Source organism: Lathyrus oleraceus, chromosome 7, assembly GCF_024323335.1.
Source record: "Lathyrus oleraceus cultivar Zhongwan6 chromosome 7, CAAS_Psat_ZW6_1.0, whole genome shotgun sequence".
Classification (NCBI taxonomy): domain Eukaryota; kingdom Viridiplantae; phylum Streptophyta; class Magnoliopsida; order Fabales; family Fabaceae; genus Lathyrus; species Lathyrus oleraceus.
In genome coordinates this window covers 116,711,276-116,720,080 of record NC_066585.1, presented here as the reverse complement: position 1 = coordinate 116,720,080, position 8,805 = coordinate 116,711,276, and the positions used below count along the sequence as shown (strand labels likewise).

The following is an 8,805-nucleotide window of genomic DNA, read 5'->3' as shown; positions in this document are numbered from 1 at the left end:
CTGAAAGGAAATAACTGAAAGGAAATAATTAACTAAAAAGGGAAATGACAGAAAGCAATAAAATCCCCTCCCACACTTAAATCGAACATTGTCCCCAATGTTTCGAAATAAGATAAGGGGGTAACCTGAAAAAGACTACTGAGGAGGGGCACTGGTGCCTTCGCCGTCCTGATGTGATGGTCTGGAACGACGGGATCTACTACGATGCTGGTCCCTCCGGTCGAGTCGTGCTGATAAAGCAGCCTGAGCACTCCGAACCTCTCGAAGGTTACCTAAGATGGAACCCTGAGTGGCCTCGACAAGCTGGTAGTGTTGGCTGTTGAACTCTCTCTGACGGTTCTGCTCTAATGAGATATCGTTCAAGGTACGGCAAACGTTGCTATAGGCACGATCCGAAACCAATCGCGATTGTTGCATGAAGCTCATATTGTCCGTCAGCTGCTGTGAAATAGTAGAGAGAAGGCCATCACGCCTTTTTTCTCTAGCTGTCATATCACGCCACATCTCCTCGGTGACATGGAATCCAGGAGCAGTACCTGCAACAGGGTTAGAGGAAGATGGTGCGGTGTGTGACTGTGAAGGACGATGGGGGGACATGTGAGGGATGGGAGACTGCTCTCTCCGATCATACTCATCATCAGTGTCATGTGCCTCCCCATCGGGAATATTAGGAGGAAGTGGACCAAAACACGTGGAGCATTAAGATCATAGGTCCAGTTCCTTTCATCACGTACATCAGTACGTCTACTGCATGGTAAAGCAACAGATGGGATAGCTACCCCATGAACCATCAACTCATAACCACCTTCTCTCCTTGCTCGGCACAATTTCATGTCTTTCAGAAATTTTAAATTAATTGTGCGAGGAGGTAGTGGTTCAAGTGTAGCTATCTCATCGTTCAGGCCAAGAGCCCGAGCAATATACGTAACAAGCCCTCCAAAAACAATCGGTCCTGTTTTGTTAGTAAATAAAGTCATATGAGCAAGCATAAACGGGACCGGATTGATGTGGGTTCTAGTGAGGCATCCTTGCAAAAATAGGAGTTCACGAGCATTTACCTTGTTTGGACTTTCCCGGCCAAAAATAGTACATGCCAAAAGAAGTCTAAAAACTCTTATGGCCGGGTTGTGAATGGTCGACGCAAGTATCCCTTCGAAAGAATTAATTGAAGAACTTGAAAGCCTTTGCCAGAAGGTAAATACCTCGGCCGACCACTCCGCATCCAAAGGTGCCTCACAAATTGCACCTTCCCTATGAGGGATTCCTAACAAACCTGCTAGATTGTCGGTACTGAATTCATACTCAATTCCGAACAGTCTAAAAATAACAGTACCAACAGTGCTAGCAGTGTTAGGACTGACAGTGTATATTAAAGAACTCAAAAACTCAGTTGTCAGTCGCTCATAGGTAGGTTCCTGATTAATGAAAATATTATGCAAGCCTAGAAATTCTAATAAATTAAAAACACTATGATAAATACCCAAAGCATACAGACAGTTATCGTCGACGTACCTAGTCGAGAGAATTTCTCGACTTTGAAGCCTCTGAATAATTTTCCGTTGCCTTTCGCCCGGTCTTCCATCACGAAGAAGAAATCCGTTGAACTCCATTGTTGAATGCTCCTTAGGTAGTGAAAATGGTAGAAAAAGTGGTTTATGAGGGAATGATAAAGTTTTGATTTTTTTGGTTTTTTGATGGATGAAAATGGAAATGGATGTTGGATATGTTTTATGGATGGTGGGTATTTTGGAAATGAGGGAGCTTTAATGGGGTTCAAGGAGGATTTGGAAGGTTGGAAAAATGGGTTTTTGGTGAAGAAAGGGATGAAAATGGTGGAAATGGGGATTCAGCCCCGTACTTGTTGTTGGTACGGTGTGGCGCCCGCCACAGGGCCTATGGCGCCCGCCACAAGGCCAATTCCTGGGCCTTGTGGTTTTGGATCCTCCTTTTGGGCCTTCTTGCACCTTTGTCTTCCGGGGGTTCTGAATAGCGTTTTCTTCTTCTTTTCAAGGCTTGAGGCTTGCATATTTTTTGTAAAGACAAAAATGAAAATATTTTTGTCTTATATATTTTTTTTTTCTTTGCACGACAAAAAAATAAAATAATTAAAGAAACAAAAGAAAAAGAAAAAGTTAACATTAGTGCATAATATGTATATATATAAGAAATTCAGAGTGCATGAAAATATAAAAGCTGCAGTAAAGTAAAATATGTCTGGAAATGCGATAAATAAAATACTAGGCTAATGCTGTCAGGGTAGAATGAGTCATGTGGTAGGCGTCTTTTCCTGGCTTGATCCACGAAACTCAGCTATCTCCCTCCGAAGCTCTTCAATCTCCTGATGTAGAGCATCGGTCTCTGAGGCATGAGTGAGATCAGAAACCTGCATCTGTAACTCTAAGTCTGCCACTTCCTGCTTGAGCAGGGCAGTCTCCTTACGGAGCTCATAAATCTGTGTTTGTAGGTCAGGTGGCTGCAGAGACAAATTGTTAGACATAACAGTGATCTGGGGAGTAAGAGGTGTAGGAGTGTACTCAGCGGCGGGAGGCGATTTCGGCTCTTCGACAGTCTCTCCATAACCCTCTAGAGCATAACTCCAATTTTCAGGATCATGGACACTGGTCATCAGCTGATCTGGTAATGTGAAATAGTGTATCGCTTCGCCGTCGATCAGCAGTCTAAACATGTTGGGCTCAAAAAAAAACCCTCCTCATCAGTCCTCTATCAAGACAAAAATCAATATCCAGGGTGGTGTAGAAGCAGAAGGTCCTGAGGTGCAATAACTTGCGAGACAGACCCAATGCAGTAGCAATCTGTGTAACAATCCCACCGACATGGATGATGCCTACGGATGATCTGGCAACACTAGCCAAGCCCTTTAACAGAAAGTTGCCACAAGCAACAGGGCGAGACTGAGTCGCACAAAACAGTAGGAAAATCTCCTCTTCACTTAGCAGTGTCTCTGTATCTGGAAAACCTAGGAAAGAATGTGCTAGAATCATCTGGAAGTACCTCAATGCAGGGTTGTGGATTACCTGAGAAAACTGGGTAGAAGGATCTTGGCTCCCTCCGCCGGATATTTTAGTCCAAAACTTTTCCACTTCTCTGCTCATAAAATACCCCATCGGTGTATCTGGAATAGCATCAGGAGTAGTCTGGAAACCTAGCAAATCACCAAACTCCTTGTGAGAGAATGAGTAGTCAATCCCGAACAACCTGAAAACAGCGAGTCCATCGGGTCCAGCCCAGGGGTCATAATGAAACGAGCTGAGGAACTCAAGAGTCAAGTTCCTATAAGTGTTGTTCCTGTAGTCAAACTGTTCCCACTGGAGTTGATGGCATAAAAATCTGACGCTTGGCTCTATCCCCAAGGCATCCATGCAGTCATGGTCAGGGTACCTGGTAGGAGCCATAGGGCGTCTCATGTGAACATAGTAACGCTCTCTCTGTGCATCATCTCTAAAGGCCACGTGCATGTCATCAGGGTTCTGCATTCTGTACAAGGTTAGCAAACAAGTCCTGAAAGCACATAAAACATTCAATCGTTAGTCCTGACATAATAATAATAATATAAACAAAATAAAGTAAAAGTAAAAAATAAAAAGTACAAAAAATAAGAAAAACCATGGGTTGCCTCCCATGCAGCGCTTGTTTAACGTCATTAGCTCGACGACCGATATTTAAACATCATTGGAAGGATATGGTGGATCACTCAGAGTATGGCAGGTGTATGTTGTCGGGATGTCACCTCCTTCGTAGGGCTTCAACCTCTGTCCATTGACGATGAACGGTTTACATGTCTGGTTCTTGATTTCAATAGCACCGGATCTCAGGATCTTAGATACTTCGAAAGGGCCAGTCCATCTCGAACGGAGTTTACCTGGAAAAAGTCGTAACCTAGAATCGAACAGGAGAACAGGATCGCCTATTTTGAAGTCTCTTCTTATGATTCTTTTGTCATGCCAAGCTTTTGTTCTTTCTTTGTATATGATGGCATTTTCGTAGGCAGATTGTCTGAGCTCTTCTAATTTGTGGATGTCAAGGGTACGTTTCTCACCAGCTGTCAAGTAATCCAAATTCAAAGTTTTGATGGCCCAATAGGCCTTATGTTCCAATTCAAAAGGTAAGTGACATGATTTTCCATAGACCAGTTGATAAGGGGTTGTTCCTATAGGAGTTTTGAAAGCGGTTCTATAGGCCCATAATGCTTCTTGAAGTTTCTGTGACCAATCCTTTCTAGATATAGAGACAGTCTTCTCGAGGATTTGTTTTATCTCCCTATTAGATACTTCCACTTGTCCATTGGTCTGTGGGTGGTATGGTGTTGCTACTCTATGCTTAACTCCATACTTGCTTAAAAGTTTATCAAATATTCTCGATATGAAGTGCGATCCTCCATCGCTTATGACTAAACGGGGTGTTCCAAACCTGGGAAATATATAATTTTTGAATAATTTGATGACTACTCTGGTGTCGTTTGTGGGTGCGGCGATAGCTTCAATCCATTTAGACACGTAGTCAACAGCTACTAAGATGTACTGATTTCCAAAAGATGGTGGGAACGGTCCCATAAAGTCTATACCCCATATGTCGAAGAGTTCTACTTCTTGGATATTTCTTAACGGCATTTCATTACGTCTTGAAATATTTCCTGTGCGTTGGCATCTATCACACTTGACAATGAAAGCATGGACATCACGCCACATAGTAGGCCAGAATAGGCCAGCTTGAAGAATCTTGGCGTAGGTCTTAGATGTGCTTGCATGTCCACCATAGGGTGCAGAGTGACAATGCTCAATTATATTATTTACCTCTTCTTCTGGAACACAACGGCGGAAAATGCCATCTTTACCTCTTTTGAAAAGAAATGGTTCGTCCCAATAGAAGTTTCTCACATCACTATAGAACTTCTTCTTCCGGTGGTAGTTTAGATCAGGGGGTATGATGTCAGCGGCTAGATAATTAACAAAGTCTGCATACCAAGGTACATCACTTATGGCTAAGGATTTTTGAAAATACTCATGAGGGTCTGGGTTATCTTCTTCAATGGTTTCTAGTTGGGCTATCAGTCTATCATAGGCAAAATCGTCATTTATGGGAACTGGATCAGGTTTCAGGTATTCTAGCCTAGATAGGTGATCAGCTACCACATTATCAGTGCCTTTCTTATCACGGATATCCAAATCAAACTCTTGCAGTAATAGAATCCATCGAAGTAACCTATGCTTGGCATCCTTTTTGCTTAGTAAGTAACGAATGGCAGCATGGTCGGTATAAACTATAATCTTGGCTCCTACTAGATAAGATCTAAATTTGTCTATTGCAAAAACTACAGCTAGGAGCTCTTTTTCGGTTGTTGCGTAATTGAGCTGTGCAGCGTCTAGGGTTCTACTGGCATAATAAATCACATGTAACTTCTTATCTTTTCTCTGACCTAGAACGGCTCCAACAGCGTAATCACTGGCGTCACACATTATCTCAAACGGTTCTGACCAATCAGGGGGTTTCATTATAGGTGCTGAAGTCAGAGCTTCCTTCAGAAGATTAAATGCTTCAGTACATTTTTCATCGAAGATAAATTCAGCATCTTTCATTAAAAGACCAGTTAAGGGCTTTGTTATTTTGGAGAAATCTTTGATGAAACGTCGGTAAAATCCGGCATGTCCAAGAAAACTTCTTATCTCCCTGATAGTCTTCGGCGGTTTTAGATTCTCTATGACTTCTATTTTTGCTTTATCTACCTCTATACCTTTTTCGGAAACTATATGTCCTAAAACAATCCCTTCGGTGACCATGAAATGACATTTTTCCCAATTTAGCACAAGGTTTACCTCCACACATCTCTCCAGGATTTTCTCAAGGTTGACAAGACAATTTTTGAAATCTGATCCACAAACTGAGAAATCGTCCATAAATACTTCCATAATTCCATCTAAATAATCAGCAAAGATAGACATCATGCAGCGTTGGAAAGTTGCAGGAGCATTACAAAGTCCAAAAGGCATTCTTCTATAGGCAAAAGTTCCAACTGGGCATGTAAAGGTAGTTTTTTCTTGATCTTCGGGGTGAATAGGTATTTGGAAGAATCCTGAATATCCATCTAAATAACAAAAGTAAGAGTGTCTGGCTAGGCGCTCCAACATTTGATCTATGAATGGTAATGGGAAATGGTCCTTCCTAGTTGCTTTATTTAATTTTCTATAATCTATGCACATACGCCAACCTCCATCGGTTCTTTTTGCTACAGGTTCGCCCTTCTCGTTTTGCACGACTGTGATGCCTCCCTTTTTGGGTACTACATGCACAGGACTCACCCATTTACTGTCCGAGATCTGATATATTATACCTGCCTCTAGTAACTTAAGAACTTCAGTCTTAACTACCGCACTCATTATAGGATTTATTCTACGTTGGTGTTCTCTGGAAGGTTTTGAATCTTCTTCAAGCAAAATCCGATGCATGCATACGGATGGGCTTATTCCTTTTAGATCAGAGATCTTATATCCTAAGGCTGAGGGGTACCTACGTAAAACTTCTAATAATTGATCGGTTTTTTTTGGTTTAAGGTAGCACTGACTATAACTGGACGATTCATATCTTCATCCAGAAATTCATATCTCAGGTTTTTAGGCAGTTCCTTAAGTTTTACGGTCGGTTTCATAGGGCAAGGCATAGGATCTGGGGTAAGAGATAAACATTCGTGAAGGTTATCATCAATGTAGGGTGTTTTATAATTGTCATCTTCCAAAATAAGGGTTGATGGCAATTTTATAGATTTATTTTCTTCTTCTTGTTCTAATTCCCTAATGCATTCTTCGATGATATCTAAGGCATAACAAGAATCTCCTATCACAGGTGCCATAAGAAATTTTGACAATATAAATTCTATCTTCTCTTCACCTACCTCAAAAGTTAGTTTTCCTTTTTTAACATCTATTACGGCTCCAGCAGTCGATAAGAACGGTCTACCTAGGAGGATTGGTATGTCGTCATCTTCTTTAATGTCCATGACAACAAAATCAGTAGGTATAAACAACTGACCCACCCTAACAGGGACGTCTTCAAGTATGCCTATAGGGTATTTAACGGATCTATCGGCTAATTGAAGCGACATCTTAGTAGGTTGTAATTCTCCTAAGTTTAATCTCTCACAAACTGCTAAAGGCATTAAGCTCACACTAGCTCCTAAGTCTAGAAAAGCTTTTTCGATGACATGATTCCCTAAAATACAAGGAATGGAAAAATTTCCGGGATCTTTATCTTTCTTTGCTAACCTATCTTCGGAAATAGAATTACATTCCACGGGTTTCGGATCTTCAAGTCTACGTTTATTCGTAAGTATGTCTTTGAGAAACTTAGCATAAGAAGGTATTTGGGTGATGGCTTCTGTAAAGGGGATTTCTACGTGAAGTTTTTCTATAACCTTAACGAATTTTTGATATTGATTATCGATTTGGGTTTTCTTTAATCTTTGAGGGTATGGTATTGGTGGTTTGTATGGCGGTGGTGGTACATAGGTTTTATTTTTAGGTCCTTCTCCTTTTTCTTGACTTTCCGGGGTTTCAGGCTTCTCTGGTTCCTTTTCCTCACTCCTCTTAGAAGTTTCAGGCTCACTTAATCTAGGGTTTAAAGGCTCCTTATAAGCGGTTCCACTTCGTAGAGTAATGGCATTAGCTTGCCCTTTCGGGTTTTGTTGAGGTTGTCCAGGGAACTGTCCTCCAGGGGTAGTCTGTGGGGCTTGGTTTAACGCTACCTGAGAGATCTGGGTTTCAAGCATCTTATTATGAGTAATGATTTGATCAACCTTGGTTCCTAACTGGGTAATTAGTTCGTTAACATGGACGCTTTGGTTCATGAACTCTTTGTTTTTCTGTTTTTGAGCAACGATGAAATCTTTTACAATTTCTTCAAAGCTCGGGTTTGGCGGTACAGGTTGCATAGGTTGATTTGTTCTAGGGGCTTGGTAACCTTGTTGTCTCGGAGGTGCGGTATTTTGAATAGGGTTATTATTTTTGTAGGAGAAGTTTGGGTGATTCCTCCATCCAGGGTTATATGTGTTAGAAAATGGGTTCCCTTGGGTATAGTTCACTTGCTCAGTGTTGGTTTCATTTAACAGATTGCATTCGGCGGATTGGTGTCCTTGCGTTCCACATATCTCACAATTCGGCGAAACTGCGGCTACAGTATTCGGAGTTGTACACATATGTTCGACTCTAAGGGCCAACGCGTCCATTTTAGCCTGCATCATGTCTATAGAGCTTAGCTCATGTATCCCTCCTTGGGCTTCCTTCTTTTCCACTGTCGCTCGTTCTACTCCCCATGATTGATGGTTTTGGGCCATATCCTCGATAAGGGCACTAGCTTCAGGGTAAGGTTTATTCATCAGTGCGCCACCAGCGGCAGCGTCGATGGTCATCTTAGTGTTATAATGAAGTCCATTATAGAAGGTTTGGATGATTAGCCAATTCTCTAAGCCATGGTGTGGGCATGCTCTTAATAGTTCTTTATATCTCTCCCAGGCTTCGAACAACGACTCTCCTTGGAGTTGGGTAAATCTAGTTATAAGGTTTCGAAGAAGAGCGGTCTTACTTGGGGGAAAATATCTAGCAAGAAAAACTTTCCTAAGGTCATCCCAAGTTGTTATTGAATTGGGTGGAAGGGAATCTAACCATGATAGAGCTTTATCTCTGAGGGAAAAGGGAATAATCTTAAGCGTATCGCCTCAGGAGAAGCTCCATTGGTTTTAAAGGTGTCTGCTAACTGAAGAAAGTTTTTTAAATGTTGGTTTGGGTTATCAGTAGCGAG

General features: G+C 41.6%; 1 non-coding gene across 1 annotated transcript; it reads left to right on the top strand.

The window, feature by feature from the left end:
- Positions 1-8,471: 8,471 nt before the first annotated feature.
- LOC127109512 (small nucleolar RNA R71) lies at positions 8,472-8,578 on the top strand. Its single transcript, XR_007796789.1, has one exon. It is a non-coding gene; the product is annotated as a small nucleolar RNA R71 (small nucleolar RNA).
- Positions 8,579-8,805: the final 227 nt, after the last annotated feature.